At 42.4% G+C, this 19,142-nt stretch overlaps 1 protein-coding gene across 1 annotated transcript in view; it reads right to left on the reverse strand.

Moving 5' to 3' along the window:
- dag1 (dystroglycan 1) overlaps positions 1–16,067 on the reverse strand; it is a 54,124-nt gene extending 38,057 nt beyond the window's left edge. The window contains exon 1 of the mRNA XM_078249486.1: positions 15,405–16,067. The gene's annotated coding sequence lies outside the window, so the exon portion shown is untranslated. The remainder of the gene's footprint in view (positions 1–15,404) is intronic.
- Between the last annotated feature and the right edge of the window lie 3,075 nt (positions 16,068–19,142).

Genomic DNA, 19,142 nt, shown 5'->3' on the forward strand with positions numbered 1-19,142 from the left:
CTTTAAAAATAAATTCACAGAAGTTTTCACTGGCACCAAAAGGCTGCTGCAGCCCAAACACTTCCACTGGAGGGAAAGTTAAAAGTCAAGAATGAAATCCAAATTAAAAAGGCAGCTGATGAGGAGATGCTCTGGTTCAAAGAAATTAAAAGTTAGGATTCATTGCTTTGATATATTATTTTGAGGGTAGGTTTTCAAACTGTCGCTCCCTTTTCTATATGCTAACATCTTGTATGTCTTGTATGTCCCTCGCATTGCAAAACTCTGTTCCCTTCAGTAAATAACAACCTTCAAGCTAGAGTTTTTATCTCCTTTCCCAGAATGCATCTGTTGTGGAGCAAGTCCTTACCCCACAGCGCTGAGTGCTGGCAATGCGGGACTAATCCTCGTGTAACTTAACTTTTTTTCTATTTTATTTTCAGGCTTTTGCCTCATTATATATTTACGAATGACCACTCAAAAGACAATATTTTTTAAAGTAAATTTACAACAACGTCTAACACCAGAAAACTGCAGGAATATGGTCAATAAAACATCAATAAAATATCAGAAGTAACCTCCTCCAAAATTAGTTATGCTTTGGTATCTCTGAGGAGCTATGAGCGAGGATGGAGGATGGATCTCTGAGGAGCTATGAGTGAGGATGGATCTCTGAGGAGCTATGACCGAGGATGGAAGAGGATCTCTGAGGAGCTATGAGCGAGGATGGAGGATGGATCTCTAAGGAGCTATGAGTGAGGATGGAGGATGGATCTCTGAGGAGCTATGAGCGAGGATGGAGGATGGATCTCTGAGGAGCTATGAGTGAGGATGGATCTCTGAGGAGCTATGAGCGAGGATACAGAGAGCAGCCTTCCTGGAAGCCGTGCAGCTGAAAGCAGTTCCTAACTCCACCCACGCAGCTGACGAATTCACGTGAGGCTTCAGAGGAAGTCTCCTCCCTCTTAACACATTTCCTCGTTGCCTCTCTCCTCGCATCACTTCCCTTCGTCTCTCCCGTGCTTCCTCGGTGGGACGGACTAAGACGCGAGGAAGGGAACGCAAGTGAAGGAAACGTGGATGCAATTCAAGAGGAAGTGAGATTCACCCAATCTCTCCCTCACTTTCCCTTAACCCCGTTTCGCTTTCCATCTCCCCCACCTCCCCTAATTACTCTTCCTCCCACTCTCTGTGCTTTTCTGCCGTTTCTCCCGTCACACCCAAATCCCTTCTCTGTCGCCACAGTGTACACACACACACACACACACACACACACACACACACACACACACACACACACCTCTCCAGGACATGAATCATCGGAGCACATTGAGAGACGACAGCTCTCGTCCCTTTGAATGACTGCCCTCCATAAAAGACAGATTGATGGATGAATGGGTGGGGTGGGGGGGATAAATGGTTTGATGGGTGGATGAGTGTGGATGGATGGGTGGGTGGGTGGATGAATAGGGGGCTAAATGGCTGGGTGAATGGGTGACTCATGACATCCTGATCCGTTACACAAATCTGCAAATAGGCTCAGAGACGAGCGTTCACGCCCCGGGACACGTTCCCCCGAGTGTTTGCTTCCTGGTGCATCAACCGTTCTCCGCACAAGTCTTTTCTTTTTTGATGCTTTTTTCAACATTTCCTTTGCTTTTTTTCACTACCATCTGTATGTACACACCACTTACACCAACTTATTACCACTAGTTTTACACTTAGTTTTTCAAATTTGTGGTCAATAAACCTGATTTATATGAAGTTACATCTAATTTTTGCGTTAGAAAAGTTGAAATTATGAATCACTTTGACTAATAGTTAAGATCAGAGGAAACAAAGTTTAGTTTCAGGATACTGTTTTTACTGATAACGCTTTTTTTTCTTCAAATGCTATAAAACTGGAAGAGAATTCAATGAAAGTAGTGAACTGATCCTTCATTTTACCTGCGAGGAGCGTTGTGTGGAACATCCATGTTATTTTTGGGCAATTTGGTTGAAAGAAACCCAAAATTTCTGTCATAGAAACGTTGAAAACAGGGTCAAATTTGACCCGAGGACAACAGGAGGGTTAAACAGAGTGAAGAAAAGTTAGTTTTTAATCTGAGCTTTGCATGGAGAACCTGATGCCTGCCTGCTGGAAGGTCTAATACGTTACGTTTATTACTTTGTATCATCACAGAGTCAATCTGCTGCGTTACAACCGCGTTCCAGTTCATTTCATCAATTCAGACACGCAAAAAAGAATCAATACAGGGAGACACCAGTTATTTCAATGCTTTGAGTGCTGAAATAATGAGGCTATTCAATATTAATGATTAGGCTACTGATTAATCTTGAAAGAATAGAATGCTAATGCTGGTTTCTGGATGAATGGATGAGTAGTTTGGTCTCTAAAATGTGGATCAGTGTTTCCCAAAAAGTCCCAAGATGACGTCCTCAAATGTCTCGTTTTGTCCACAACTCAAAGATATTCAGTTTCCTGTCACAGAGGAGAGAAGAAACTAGAAGAAACGTGTGGACATCACACACGTTTTACATTTTATTCATAAAAAATTACTTAAAAATTAAAAAAAAAATAAACAAATAAATTCTCTATCTGATGCTGGAATGCTTCACTATTTGCACACAACAAACAACGACCTGTTGACTCGTCCAAACTTGTAGAATGTGTGTAACCTGAAGCCTTCACTCCGGTTTGTGTTAAACGAGTGTGTACGTGTGTGGACACGAACCGTCTGCATCTATGACCCTGCTGATGTGTGTGTGTGTGTGTGTGTGTGTGTGTGTGTGTGTGTGTGTGTGTGTGTGTGTGAGAGAGAGACTTTGTGAGTGTTACCTATTGACACACACACAGAGAAACAAAGAGAGAGACACACAGAAAAGAGAAAGACACACACACACAGACAAGAGAGAGACACACACACACAGACGTGTGTGTGAAGTGGACCTGGTGGTGTTTGACTGTGACATTTAACATGTCAGGTCCTCTCAAGTCATTTCCTCGGCAGGCTGTATTTGTCTCCCACTGACCGTTTAAAAGCTACTGGCCAGGTGGGAGCACACACACACACACACACACACACACACACACACACACACACACACACAAATAATGTAAGCTCTGCTTCGAGTTGGCCTCTGAAGTGTCATTTCTTGGCCACTCGAGGTTCTTCCACTTCTTTCAGTCACTCTGCAGTTATCAATTTGTAATAACAAGGCATGCAAATTGTCTCAAAATGTCAGAAAAGTTTTGACACTCTCGGTGTTAACGCCGTATGCCAGATAAGCCAAAACATGCGCTCAGCATTTTATTCCAAACGCGCCTCACTATCTAAAAACATCTTCAATCCACCCGCCAGGGAAGTAAAACCAAATATTAGTCAAGCATTTGTGAACGCCTGCACTTTTGTCTTGACCTGAAAGAACCACAACTACTTTAAAAATATACTTTGTAGTCTCCATGGTTACAGCAGCGTCAGGCTTTCCTTGGCTCTTGTTGTGAAGCAGAATTCCTTCATGAATGACCGAGCAACACGCCTTGACATGTGGCTCTGTTTCCAGGGATTTCTAAGAACTCAGTCTGCATCATTACAAGGCTACTTGAGAAGGGAAAGTCTGCACTCAGCATGTGTCACCTCAACAAGTAGCGATCAGACTAGTTGTGAAACACAAGGATTACTATTACGGAAGGAACGATTCTCCAAATCTACGGTTCTATTCAATTTCTTAGGGACGGCAATGCCACGATAAGAGCCACTGGATGGATGGCAGGAGGGTACTCTGCAACAACAGTTTGAGTTTCCTTGAGTTTACCAGGTGCAATTGAATGCACCATTAGTTTACCGAGATGCACATGAACGCACCGCTGAGGCCCGTCGGTGCCCACAGGCTTTACCTTCGCTGTTGGTTTCCATAACTTACTCACGGGGGAAGGAAAAATGTCACAAACACAATCCAGGACAACATACGTTTCCCTTAAAAAAATTGAGAATGCAGTTTAGTTACATGGGAACGTAACGTTCACACCCACACACACACACAGTTCACCATTTCCCAGCATGTGGCTGCTGCTGCGTTTGGTAATGAAGTCGAATCCCAATGAGGTTGCCTCTCTCGCAGCGTTAAGGGTTCTGGCGTGGCAGTGAAATTCCTCCATGGTTGACTGGGCAACGGAGAGCGCAGTTTGGCTCCGTGTCCAGAAGGCTAACCAGTCAAAACAAGGCGGCTAATAAAAGTATCCACTGATCAGCAGTTAATGCCCCAGAACTAATGACTGCGGTGCCACACACACACACACACACACACACAGAGACACACACACACACACACAGAGAGAGAGAGAGACAGAGAGAGAGACACACACAGTGAGAGAGAGAGACAGAGACAGGGAGACACACACACACACCTTAAAAGGAGTGAGAAGCCGTCTAGCTACAAATTCAAAAGGAAAAAGTTTTAAAGTAAAATGTGATTAGTGAACATTCATTAGACTGAGAACTGACTGACAGAGGGAGTTGTGTAGAGCTGCAACGATTAACGACGTAACGTAAACATCTAATCGTTAAGTAGATTGAAAATGTTAAAGTAAAAGCTGTTTTCAGCCTCTCAAATATGAAGATTTCCTGCTCTTTTGGGATTACACTTGAATGTAAGTTACAAAAAAAATGGATTCAATGTTTTGTTATTGCCAATTGTTCCGACCTTAAATAAAAATGGTATGCGGCCCTTTGAGTAATGCGTTATAGAAGCCTCGCTCTCAGTCCAACCTTCCTCTCTCAGAGCCTCTGAACGGCCTTCTTTCTGTTATTATCTTAGGATAAGAATAGCGGCGGACGCAGGAGACCCGTCCCACACCTTTTAAAGGCTGTGACGCTCTTTAAAACCGGTTTATTTTCAACGTCTGACTAACGAAGTAAAGCACGGAGCGTCGACGAGTGGAGTTCAAGGCGTGGTGAGAGCATGACTCACAGCGACAGAAACGTTTCCAACTGGAGGCAGAGGAACGCCGTGGATAACTCAGCCCCCGTTTATAGCCCAGAAGGGCTGAGGGAGGACGAGTGGGACGGAGAGAGAGAGAGAGAGAAAGAGAGGGAGAGACAGAGAGAGAGGGAGAGAGGGAGGGAGAGAGAGGGAGGGAGAGAGGGAGAGAGAGAGAGACAGAGAGAGAGAGAGGGAGAGGGAGAGAGAGAAAGAGAGGGAGAGGGAGAGACAGAGAGAGAGAGAAAGAGAGGGAGAGACAGAGACAGAGAGAGAGGGAGGGAAAGAGAGAGAGGGAGAGAGGGAGGGAGAGAGAGGGAGAGAGGGAGAGAGAGAGAGAGACAGAGAGAGAGAGAGAGGGAGAGAGAGAGAGAGAGAGAGAAAGAAAGGGAGAGACAGAGAGAGACAGAGAGAGAGAGAGACAGAGAGAGAGAGAGAAAGAGAGGGAGAGACAGAGACAGAGAGGGACGGGAGAAGAGAGAGACAGAGAGAGAGAGAGGGAGAGAGAGGGAGGAGAGACAGAGAGAGAGAGAGAGAGGGAGGGAAAGAGAGAGGGATGGAGGGAGAGAGAGAGAGACACAGAAAGAGAGAGGGAGGGAGAGAGAGGGAGAGAGAGAGAGAGAAAGAGAGGGAGAGACAGAGACAGAGAGAGACAGAGAGAGAGAGAGGGAGAGAGGGAGAGAGAAAGAGAGGGAGAGACAGAGACAGAGAGAGAGAGAGACAGAGAGAGAGAGAGAAAGAGAGAGAGAGGGAGAGACAGAGAGAGAGAGAAAGAGAGGGAGAGACAGAGAGAGAGGGAGGGAAAGAGAGAGGGAGGGAGGGAGGGAGAGAGAGAGAGACACAGAAAGAGAGAGGGAGAGAGCGAGAGAGACTAAAGGATCTAAATCTCATCTCCCAGGGTGATAAAGTGGGCTTATTCCACAACATGTTTTTTTTTTTTTTTTACCTTCCTACCTAAAGCTTTCAAAATAGAAAAGTAAAAACTCCTGATCTCTAAGATCTCTACGAATCCGTCTTCCCACTTGGACCTAAAGTTTGAAAAGCAGGGACCCCGAGATTAGTCTAACCGTGCGGATGATACACAAGGCGCTCCGACTCTATCCTGCTCAGGAGGATATCGATTTCTGAGATGGCGAGTAGCTCAGACGCAGACAAGAGACAAGAGACACCCGCCGAGCGTGTCTAGGGAATACGTTTCACTCCAATCTGCCTTTTGGACCAACATCTTGTTTGCCAAGCTGAAAATGGGATACAACACAAAGCTGAAAATCAAACAAAGTATTTCTAAGAAGTGAACTCTTTGGGGAAAAAAGGAAGACAAACAGCCCTGATAGCACAAAGATTTCTGGGGCGTGAAAAAACATTTACTTGGATTATTTTTTAATGGCTCTCTTAAAGGGTTCATGTGTTTGTGTCTAAGTGACTGATGGGAACAACAATCTCTGACATTGGTCTAGTGTTAAGCGAGCAATGTAAGTTAATAATTAATTATCCAGCTTGTATTAACCTTCACCAAAGTGCTCGTTTTGCCACAGACAGACTCAGATTATTATTCTAAGTGTCTGACAACATTATGAAAGGATTTCTAAGGAGGTCGACCTTTCTGTTAAAGAGTAAGATCCTTTTTTTAAACATAAAAACATCTGCGAAATTACGTTTGCTAAACCCACCAGACTCCATGTAAATAAACATTGTAAAATACTCTTCAATCAAAGTCGACAGAAACAAAATAAAACTATGAAAAGACGTTTTGGGTCATCGTTCCACTTTTCCAACCATCACTACTCTAGTTTTGGTTGAAATGAACATAGTTTACAGATTTACATGTGAAAATATGTTGGCTATATACACGCTAAAAGTACCGTTTTTTTTTAAATGGAGTTTGGTGGGTTTGGCGCTAGCAACTTCAGATCTTCAGAGGTTTTAAAAGGTCTATCTCTGTAGGGATCCTTTCCATAATGTTGTCAGACACTTAGAATATTAATCTCAGTCTGTCAGCAGCAGAAACAGAACTTTTACTGACGCTGAACATTTGTCCTGTAGGGTTACATTACAGCCAGGTTCATGGCTGCCGGTTACAGCGGTCACGCTTAATACTGGACCAGTTTCAAAGATTGTTCCCATCAGTCACTTAGACACAAACATACGAAAAAATAGGGTACAGGTTGAAAAAAATGGTAGGTACCCTTTAATGAAAAATGTGCGTTTCTAACATTGTCAAACTGGAATATTTCTAATTTATTTGCGAACTGTGTACTTCCTGGACATTCTTGTTACTTCAAGAATGTACAAGAAGTAACAAGAATGTCCAGGAAGTACACAGTTCGCAAATAAATTAGTCTTTACCGTCTCCTTAAATGACATGCAGTTCTTTAAAAGTCTGTACAGGGCTTCTCTGGGTTATTTTAGGTCAGAAGTTACTCAGCACATTAAAGATTATGTAAGCTTCAAGTGGGGGAAAAAAGCAGAGCAGACAAAAAATAAAACCCAAAGTAGAGGTCCAGGGTTTCTTTCCAAAACCACAAAAACAGACCCAGAGACTTTGTTTTTCTCCTCCAACACACAGCAGGCCGAATCCAAAGTGTGTGTTACATCTCGTGTTTGAACCCATTAAAGCTGATCATCATCTTGAAAAAGATGGTTGCAGAGACAGCTCGGATTCCTTCTGTTCAGCGTCAGTTAGCGTCCACTAAAAGTTCTGTTGTAGCTGCTGACAGACTCAGATTATTATTATAAGTGTCTGACAACATTATGAAAGGATCCCTACAGAGATAGACCTTTTAGTTAAAGAGGAAGATCATTTTAGTTTAACATGAAACAGCCCCGAAATCACCATCACCAAACTACACCAGACTCCATGTAAATAATCACTACTTTTAGCGTGTATAGAGTAGTGCTGGGCGGTATGACCAAAACTTAACGTATCACGGTATTTTTTTAAGATTCTGGCGGTTTCACGGTATATCACGTATTTTCTTTCTTTTGCTTGACTTTAACATTGTTTCCTTTTCAAAACAAAATAGTTGTAAGATAGTTGTATAAATGCTACCTTGGCCACAAGTTAGGTTGTTGTAGAAAAGTGGGCGACTGAACGTAGCTCCACTGTCAGCCTCCTTCGGTGTTTGGATAATGTTAGTAGGTTGGCGGACTTATTTCAGGGAGGCAAGACATCTTAAATCCAGTGTTTTAATCATTGCTCTGAACCCGGCTTTCTCCCGGCTTTCTCAACGGTCTGTAGCGGGACCGTAGGTGGTTTGTTATTGCGTTCATAATGTTGCTCCGCTGCACGCTTGAAGTGACATGTCTTTAACGTTAGCACAGCCGAGTAACGTTAGCGTGGCCAAGTAATGTTAGCACGGCCGAGTAACATTAGCGTGGCCGAGTAACGTTCAGCACGGCCGAGTAACGTTCAGCACGGCCGAGTAACGTTTGAGCGACGGGCAACAACAGTGGCTAAATTATGTCCGATTTTTTTAGAAACAAAAAAACTAGAAAACTTTTAGAACAACAGACGGCTCCTCTCTTGAGCATACGTTGTTCTGGTGTATCTCCGGTCTTTCTTCATCCTCTAACTTCATCCTCTCTGTTCTTGAATGTTCAGTAGCGACCGGAGCCTCTCCCAGCTTAACATACTGTTATGCTACATAGCTAGCTAGCAGCTATAATTGTTACCCAACATGCCGTCCGGCGGTGTAACTTTGTAAACGTACAATGATTAGTGTTAGAAATTGTTTAAGTCACAAATTGTTGTGTGCTATTATGTTTTATCCTGTTAAAGAGAGTTAGTTGGGGGTTATTAATTGTTATGTTATAAAGTTCCTACCATGAGTGAGAAGGGTACGCAGTTAACAGGGCTCCCGTTCTCAATTCACTCGCAGATTACTTCGGCCGTAGCGCTCTCTGCGGCAATGCACAGGTATTACGGTATAAGAAAAATTCATATCATACGGGAAATTAAAACCGGTATACGGTATTAACCGGTATACCACCCAGCACTAGTATAGAGCCAGCATATTTCCACATGTAAATGGGTGAATTAAGAGTTTATTTCAACCATTGTTATTATTATTTATAATAATAACATAGTGGTTATTTAACCCACCATAGTCTGGTGGGTTAAGCGAACGAAATTTCGGGGATGTTTTTACGTTTAAAAAAAGGATCTTACCCTTTAACATAAAGGTCCATCTCTGTAGGGATCCTTTCCATAATGTTGCCAGACCTGTCAGTGGCAGAAACAGCAGCCCATTGACGTTACACTGCAGCTTGTTTCTTACTCAATACTGGACCAATTTCAAAGAGTGTTGTTCCCATCTGACCCTTAGACAGATGAAAAAGCCACGAAGTAACCCTTTAAGCATAGAAGAACACATCAAAAACAACTGGACCTCTTTTCATTGCAAAGGAACATTTCTCACCTCTTTGTGTTGTCACAGTCAAACACACAAACAGACGAGGGTGTGTGTGTGTGTGTGTGTGTGTGTGTGTGTGTGTGTGTGTGTGTGTGTGTGTGTGTCCTCATCAGAAAAAGACAAGATGAGGTTATTTGCTGCAACTGCCTGGAACACTAATCTGTTTTTTAATCCTTTTTCTTTTCTATTTTTATCTGGGGGGAAAGTCGAGTGAACATGTTTGCCCTTTTTCCAGCCAAGACCAAGCTTCATATTCACACACTTTCACATTTGAGTGAGTAGAACACACACACCATGTGGTGAACACACGTAGGACACACACCTAAGTGAACAAATTCACAGCACGGTGCAGAAACAAACACACACACGCCGGCGCATATCATCAGCATCAGTGGAGGCGGTTCCTGCTGCTCCGAGGGAAACAAACATGCTTCTCTGTGTAGAGGATTAAAGACAGCTTGTCTACAAAACACACCGGTCCTATCAACAGGACGCCTGTTTACTTACACACACACACACACACACACACACACACACACACACACACACACACACACAGTGTGTGTTCAGCTGCCAACCGGGATCTTTTGCAAACATTCAGTCGATTGATAGAAAAATAATCACCAACTATTATTCTAAGTTTCTGACATTATGGAAAGGATCCCTACAGAGATAGACCTTTTAGTTAAAGAGTAAGATCATTTTAGTTTAACATGAAACTGCCCCAAAATCACCATCACCAAACTACACCAGACTCCATGTAAATAAACAGTACTTTTAGCGTGTATAGAGCCAGCATCTCTCCACCAGACTCCATGTAAATAATCAGGACTTTTAGCGTGTATAGAGCCAGCATATCTCCACCAGACTCCATGTAAATAAACAGTACTTTTAGCGTGTATAGAGCCAGCATCTCTCCACCAGACTCCATGTAAATAATCAGGACTTTTAGCGTGTATAGAGCCAGCATATCTCCACATGTAAATGGGTGAATTAAGGGTTTATTTCAACCAAACCAGAGTGGTGATTGTTGGAACAGTGGAAAGATGAACCAAGACGGCTTTTGATAGTTTTATTTTGTTCCTGTTGACTTTGAGTGAAGTGTTGTTTTTTTTTACGATCATAAAAGTCCTGATTATTTACATGGAGTCTGGTGGGTTTGGTGATGGGGATTTTTAGAGGGATTTCATTTCAAAGAAAAAGGATCTTAATCTGTAGGGATTTTGATAATCGATTAAGCGTTGAAGTAAGATGTCCTGCTCTTTTATATATTAAACTGACTGACTATCTTTGGGTTTAGGACTGACAAAACAAGACATTTAAAGACATTAACTTGGACTTGGAGAAACTAGGCTGGACATTTTTCACCGTTTTCTGCCATTTTATAAACCAGAGGATTAATCGGTGGAAATGACCGTTAGTTGCAGCCCTAATATATTTGTCCCTTGGGGGTTCGCAGGAAAATAGGTGGACCTGCAGGCCTCCTCTGTTGGCTTTAGGCAGAGAGTAATGACACCCATGGGACCACTCAAAAGCCTCCCAATTGCCCATTACTGAGCAGTCGAGTCCTCTAATTTATTTAGGACCCTGTGAGGATAGAGCCGCCAAGAATTTCCGAACAATAAAATGTCCACGATGACAAACGGCACCTCTGATTAATATTTAGATAATTTAATCACGGTTTAATGTAGCTGCTTACTGGCTTTTCCTGCTAAAAGCTAAGGAGTTAGCCAGGTTAGGTGTCTTTGTAGCCTTTACAGAAGGTTTTCTATCCAGCCTGGAACTTGTGCCTCTTTTTCGGAGTCGTTCAGCAATAAATCCAAACTCTTACATCCAAGATTGATCCACTTGATGTCCATCATTTATCACGTTTTCAGTTATTTCTGCCACTAGCTTTGTGCTACCATCTAGTAGAAGTATTTTTGCACTGGATGAATATATAGGAGAACTGTTTTAGACAACACAAATGATTGTGTGCGTGATATCAATAAATATGATTTGATTTTTGGCAAAAGCGTCTGAATGTATATATTTTGTCAACTGTATAAGTTATAATGTTTATTTCTTCACGGTTTGACACCCACGACATATGGGAACTGATTTAGACAGGAGATTGGCTCACTTGTATTGCTCTGTGTGTGATATCAATAAATATCTGTGAGATTCATGTTCCGTTTTATTTATTTATTTGTCTTTAAGGTCATACAACCTTTTTTTACATTCAAGTGACCTCACTACAGCACAAATATTCTAATAGCCCAGTTTTTCCTGAAAAGAATGATGTACATTGATTGACTATAGACAACAGGGTTGATGTTTTACAAGCTTTTTTAGAAAATAAAACCAGACGGACAAGGAATTGTAACAATGGCCTCAGGGTGATGAGCGTTAAGCAGAAATAGCTGGACGTTTTTTTAGGGAGAAAGATGGGTTTAACCCTTGTGTTGTCCTCCCGGGTCAAAATTAACACTCTTTTAGACTCTTTTTGGTGCTTATTTCAACGTTTTTGACACTTTTTTTTGGAATTCATGGTCAGTAATGTATATGACATTTTCTAATTTTTGTGTAAGAAAAAAGCAGAAATGATGAATGATTTTGACTAATGGTTAAGATCAGAGGAATGAAGGTAACGGATAATCACACATCTGTCAAAGTTTAGTCAGGATAATGCTAATTCCTGTGTTAATTAATTTCCTGTGAGAAGAGCGTCTTATGGAACCATCCGTGTTATTTTGGGGCAATTTGGTTGAAAGAAACCCAAATTTATGATATAGAAACTTTGAAAACGGGTCAACATGAGGGTTAAAAGAAGGGGAATTTCACGTGTAAACCGGCTCTGCACAGCATAGCAGCCGAGACATAAAACCAATCGCTCAAAGGTCAGACTGCAACAGCCAACCGTCTAAAAAAAACCACTTTGTAGTGGAGCCAGACATTAGGCCTCGGCCCCTCTGATGGAGGAAAACACCTGACACTTACACAAGAAATCAAACTGGTTCCAGTGAAACCAGTAGTACAGCTAGCTGTACTACTGGTTATGAGACGATATGAGAATAATATCTAATTGCGATTATTTTGACTGATACTGTGATTGCGATGGAGGGAATGATCTTTTTTTTTTTCTCATTATTCTCATTTTCATTGAAAAATATTAAAATGAAAATGATTATAGTGTGATTTTCGCGAGGATCGGTGGACAGACAGGAAATGGGGAGAGAGAGAGAGATGGGGGATGACACGCAGCAAAGGGCCGCAGGTCGGATTCTATCCTGGGCCGCTGCAAAGGACTCTACGTCTAAGATTTTTTTCTTCAGGTCTGTAGGATAGGATTTGTAGGCCGGGACGTCTCTGCAGCACCCCGATACTTCATTCAGAACGGTTTGACACAGATTTGGCCTTTTATAAATATTGCGCCCCTCTGTGATTTGGATATTGCATTTGTCCATATTGCAGTCCCCCCCCCCCATCCCTGCTTAAAATTCCACCTATGTGCATCTAAACATTGCGAGGAGATTATTTGTGTAAAATGAAAGAAACTTCAGCACTTTAAAATGTAACTACATGTCATTTAGCTGATGCTTTCACCCAAAGCAACTCACAATTACATCAGAAGTCACACACCTCTGGAGCAACTAGGGGTTAAGTGCCTTGCTCAGGGACACATTGGTTGATGTACCAGCGTGGGAATCGAACCCAGCTCTCTCACAACAAAGGCACATGTCATAGCCACTGCACCATCACTGTGTTGTACTTTCTTCACTGATGTTTATTTCCAGAGTGTCTTTGGCGTTATGTCGCAGCCTTTTCCGATGGGTTCATTGCGCCAGTTGATAAGGATATAAAAATATATTGTGCAGCCCTAAACTCAATATAGGACACGGACACATGAACACGTCATCAGATATAAAAAGACATGTCATTCATATCTCTGGAGACAGCATTAAGGACCTATAGGCAGCCACTGCTTTCCCTCCAATAACTCAACAACCAGCCAGACTCAGCTTCTTTCTGAGACTTCGTCCTCTCGTTTTCTCTCTCCCCCTCTCCCCCCTCTCTCTTTTTGTCTCATCCCTCGGTCACAGGAGACATACCCAGACCGCGGCAGGCTGTCAAACGTCTCCATGGCAAAGCAGACGTGAGAGGAATCACGACGAGGTGGGCGAGAAGAAACACCCTCCGGCGCTCGCACGCGTACTTCACCTCTAACGGGGAGGTTAGGGTTGCCGGGGCAGTTTCTGCTCTGCAGCAGAGAAGCGCAGCACTGCTTCTCCTCCTACATGACGCTTTGGGCGCTCATTACGGGGCTCTAATGCTCATAATTAGGGTTTGATTTTGTGTCCATGTCACCCGACACGTTCCCCCTCGCCTGATCCACTCTGAACTAGGCCGCCACTTATGATCTTTGTCAACAGGAGTACCCTTAATTCCAATTTTTAACCGTAACACAAAGATATTCCTATGAATAGAAATATATTTCAGGGTTTTCCCTGTAAGCTGAAAGACTTCTCTGAGATCTAATGATGGAGACGAGAGAGAGAAGACTGTACGGTAATACGTAAATGTCTTGTTTTGTCCACAACTCAAAGATATTGAGTGTCCTGTCCCAGAGGAGAGAAGACACTAGAACATTTAACAAGCTGACATCAGAGCATTAACTGTGTCTGCTGGAAGAGAAAAACGAAGATAGACGTATGTGGATTTAAACTTGAGAGCTTCTGGCTTTAACACGGTCTCATTCTCTAACAGATTAGTTGTTGAGATGTGCACGGTTCCTAAAAAATAATAACATCCCAAAACACGTGCGATGTTTTGAACAAGCAGAAAGAACAAGAATTATTTCCTTAACATAAATAAAAGACACTTGCACCATAAGTTGTTCCATAAAATGCATTGCAGAATGCAGGAAATTAAGTGTTTGATGCTCAAAATTTGGGATAAAATGAGGATACAATGTTCCCCCCACCCCCAATGATGAAAACAAAACCTACCCTTGCTCAAAATAGTTAGTAGTAGCTTCATCTTTGCAGCTCCAGTGCACGTTACAGACAGGAACATCTGCTGGATTTCAAGCCCCCCAGTAAACACATATTATAAGTTCCTTTACATAAATAAAGACATTTGCAGCATACATTGTTGCAGAAAAATTCACCAGAATGCAGATAATGATCTGGTGGAGATCTCAACTCCCCCAGTGCTGAACCCAAAGTTACGCCCTTGAGACCAAGTGTATGAAAATACAGTCAGTCCAAATTATAAAGAGGCCCCTTTAGGCTACTTCTCTCTCAGCACTGACGGACTGTGGGCTTACAGCCGGCCCTGCGTGGCCTGGCTTTAAAATGCACCTGTTCCCGGGTTGGAAGCCAGAGGAATGAGCCTTGGTGGGCTGCAGGCAGCTTCAGCTGTCCAAAACGGTAAAATAGGAAACGAGGGAAGGGAGCGAGGGACGGAGGAAGGAAGGGAGCAGGGCGGGGAGAGAGAGAGAGAGAGAGAGAGAGAGAGAGAGAGAGAGAGAGAGAGAGAGAGAGAGAGAGAGAGAGAGAGAGAGAGAGAGAGAGAGAGAGAGAGAGAGAGAGAGAGAGAGAGAGAGAGGTATAGTTATATGGGATAACTAGCCAATAACACACAGCTAAAAACACAGCGTTTGCCTAAAAATATCCCCGACCATTGCTGCCGCAAATCACCGCGCGGACTCTACACAAACCCTGCGGAGCGAACCCGGACGTGTCAGCCTATCAAACGCAATGCATTTCACGCTGTTCTGCTGTGTGTGTTCCCAAAAAATATTCAACAGAAAACCCCATACAGGCTAGAAGAGAGTTGGGGTTATAGCTACTTGAATGACTGCACAAGCACTTTCTCTTTCCAGCGACAGAGCCGGGGAAGGAGAACGTTATTTCAGGCTGCCATAGCCATACATTCCGAAAAAAAAAAGGTTCTTCAGAAGGTTTCTTGCCGCATACTCGGCGAACTGATTCACACAGAAGCAACTGACACAATATACAATGTAGAGACGTGATTTGAAAAGAAACTGACCGTCAAATCTCCTCCAGGCGTAGGATATATCCCTCCCCGGTATCCACGCTAAATCCTCTCCTCTGCACTCCTTTCTTCCGTTGCTGCTGCTTCTGTTCTCCCGCACGGTGGAAAGAAACAGAAAAAGGGAGGCTGGCTGGCGCCGGAGCTCGGTTCTTTCCCCTTTTTCACACACAGTCCAGCGGACAAATATAGGCTGGCTCCTCGGTGTCAAATCTCTGCTTCTAACCCCTTCCTCCTCCCCGGCTGGCGACGGGCAGTCTCCAAAGTTATAGCCGCTGCGGAAGGTGGGAAAAAAAGCCGACTCACAATTTAAAAAGAAATACTTGCACTGGCGGTTTTGTGGCGTGTAGTTAAATCCTCCAGTAACGGAAAAAAAAATCCCGAAGTGGAACTGGGAAAAGAAATGTTGTGTAGGCTACAAAAATAATGTAGCGAAAGATTATGTTGAGTCGTAAGAATTTAAAAAAAAAAAAAGAACAAGAAAAAAGGGAAATCACATTATTTTCTGTAGCGGTGAAGCGTTATTAACCCGGGCCCGAGAGGTTTCTGCTGCCGGACACTGAGCCTCCACGTCTGAGCTGAAACACGTCCCGCACTCCCGGGATCCTCGGCACAAATGTCCGCTACCGAGCCTGAAGGATGAATACCCACCCGGAGGAGGAGTGGGGAGAGGGAGAGAGAGAGAGAGAGAGAGAGAGAGAGAGAGAGAGAGAGGGTAGTGCCTTGCATTCTCTGAATTAACTCCACCCCCCCCAAACTGCCTCCACCCTCTACCCCTTTTCCAATCCTTCTACCTCTTTTTTCCCTTCATTCATTATTTGCTCTGTCGTCTCTACGGAAGCTGATTAGGGCCAGGACACATGGGATTTTTAGGGGTACCAAATATATTAAGCACAAGTGTTACATAGGCTTCCTGTCGACCATGCAACTTTTTGTTTTTCTGGGTCAAAATTTGAGTTGTTCTTTTTCGACATTTGTCACTTTTCCCGGCCTTTCTGTCGTCTTTTTTTCAAATTTTTTTGTCACTTTTTACGATGTTTTTGTAGATTTTTTTTTTCCCGCCGCTTTATTGATGTTTTTGTCGATTTTTTTTCGCTGCATTTCTGAAGCTTTTTGCGGAATTTTTGTCACTTTTTTCAACGTTCTTTTGTAAAAAAAAAATTTCAAATGCTATAAAATTGAATAAAACACCCAAATTATTTTCTTTGACAATTTGGTTGAAAGAAACACAAATTTCTGATGTAGAAACTTTTTGACAGTGGGTCAGATTTGACCGGAGGACAACAGGAGGCTTAATATTAACAGGGCACGCAGTTTTTCCTTCAGACTTTTCTCAAAGATGGAGACAGAATGTTTTTACAATTTGAAACCATTCTGTTATGACCATTCCCTCTGTCTCTTTCTCTCGTCACCCCCATCCACCCATCACAACCCCTCTCTTTCTGCAGCATCTTCAGCCTCATTGTGTCTCTAAAAGCATGCACCCTAATCATAAGCAAATAAATCAATGTGTCTCCTCCCATACCTCCACCGATGGAGTTATGATGATGACATTGATCCAGCCTGTGAATGATGATCATCATGCAGCTTTTTTTTAATATCAATATCTGGGCATTGCAGTGAAGAGGTGTGGGCTCTCCTCTCCTTTCATGGCAAGAGAACTCAGAAATGTCTTTTGGTGCAACAACTAAACCAGCTCAAGTTAGATTGATTCGCAACCAGTGTTGGGAAGGATCCTTTCAAAACGTATTCCGTTACAGAGTACAGAATACATGCCCAAAAATGTAATTTGTAACGTATTCAGAATACGTTACTCAATCTGAGTAACGTATTCTGAATACTTGGATTACTTCCACATTGAATTCCATTTTATAAGTGTAGGAATGCGGCCATCACATACATCTTACTAAACAGGCCTATTCTGGTGTGTTCTTCTGTTCCAACTGGCTGAATGTGGACCTGAACAAGCAGATAGATTTTTGTTTTTGTAGCCCACAGTCTAAGCTACCATGAGCTAATTTTAGCTAACGTTAGCTAACATGTCAAACGGGGCTAGTCAGTCTTTCAACAGCTCTGGGGCAAGTAAATCAGCATGTAGGAGAATGTAAAGTCACATGTCAACTATAAAATAGCAAGGTGACCAGTAAAACTACAGCAGACGACTACCTCTGGCTAATTAAAATAACTTTCTTTAAGATGTTTCTTCAGGTTGGAGGTGGAGGAATCTGGACGCTGAAAGGAGGTTGGTTGCTGGCAAGCAGAGGTTGCACTGCACAGTTATATTTCGTTCTCCCTGTTCTTTCTTTAATGTGAAATGCTGTTTGAATCTCCAAGATAGAAACGCATTCCTGCCCTGGCTCTGTTGTTCCGACTCCATCTCTACCTCTATCAGTGATCACGCAAATAGCTCATTTTGAGTTGCCTTAAGAGAGTGAATAAACTCATGAAACAGAGAAGTATCGTCATGTAATCCATTGATTTCAACAATGTAACTGTTTTCTAAATACCAACTATTTAAATTGTAACTGTAACGGAATACAGTTACTCATAATTTGTATTCTGAATACGTAACGCCGGTACATGTATTCCGTTACTCCCCAACACTGTTCGCAACGCTGCATGCCCTCATTGTGAATACCATAACATTTGTCTTTTAAGTAACCAAAATAAAAGTGATTCAGCTAATATTTTTGCCAACTTTTTCTTAAATATGAAACTCTAACCGAGTTGCTTTTTGTGTTACAGAAAGAAAACAAGCCCTCCAATGTGTGTCTCTGTGAAGTAGAAGTTTGATTTATCTGAGCGTGTCTTTGCTCATATTGACTTTATGGACACTGCGGCAGCACCTGGAGTGGTTTTAGATGTGCTCGTGCATTTTAGCACGAAAATGAGGCTTGATTGGATATAAAAGCTCAACTAAGTGTTCTATGAATTCATAAAATCATTCTCTGTCCGCGGTAAAAGCCTCGTGTTTTTTGTCTCGTAATGGCTTTCTGTGTGAGACAGGGATCACGTCGACCCCGAAACACTGAAGAGCAGTGCTGGAAGAAGTATTCAGATCCTTTACTGGAGTAAAGGTACTAATACCACACTGTAAAAAATACTCTGTTATAGTAAAAATCCTGCATTAAAAATGTTACTTCAGTAAAAGTCTGCGAGTATCATCAGGAAAATGTAGTGAAAGTATTAAAAGCATAGGCATAATTTAAGTCGCATTTTTCAACATTTTTTCGAAGTGTTTTTTCCGATACGTTTTTTCAATGTTTTTGTCGCTTTTTTAAATACATGCATACATGTCCCGGGTACACCAAAGTACAATATATCTGCTTTCAAGCAGCCAACAAACGTGCACACACAGGAAAACACAAAGTGAGACAGGAAAATATTTTTCTCTCCTTCTGTAGGGATGATTGTAGCATCTTTGATGGGTTGATGGAAGAAGATGAAAAGGACAAAGCAAAACGGTAAGCTAGATATAAAGATGAACACGCTAGAGTGATGCTACTTGTAGTATGTGTTAAATATTAATACACTAATCCTTTTCATAAAACATTACATGGTATTTAAAGGATTGTGTCTTGACCAGACCAACACTTAAAGATTGTAATGAGTACTTGTTTAACTCCTGTAGAGAATATACTGTGTCGAAACTGACTTTATGGTATGCCGTACACAGCAGCCATACTGTCTTAACTTAAGACATTATAGGGTCACAAGACTAAAAGGTTACACCTG

This window comes from Sander vitreus, chromosome 4, assembly GCF_031162955.1.
Source record: "Sander vitreus isolate 19-12246 chromosome 4, sanVit1, whole genome shotgun sequence".
In the NCBI taxonomy this organism is placed as follows: Eukaryota; Metazoa; Chordata; class Actinopteri; order Perciformes; family Percidae; genus Sander; species Sander vitreus.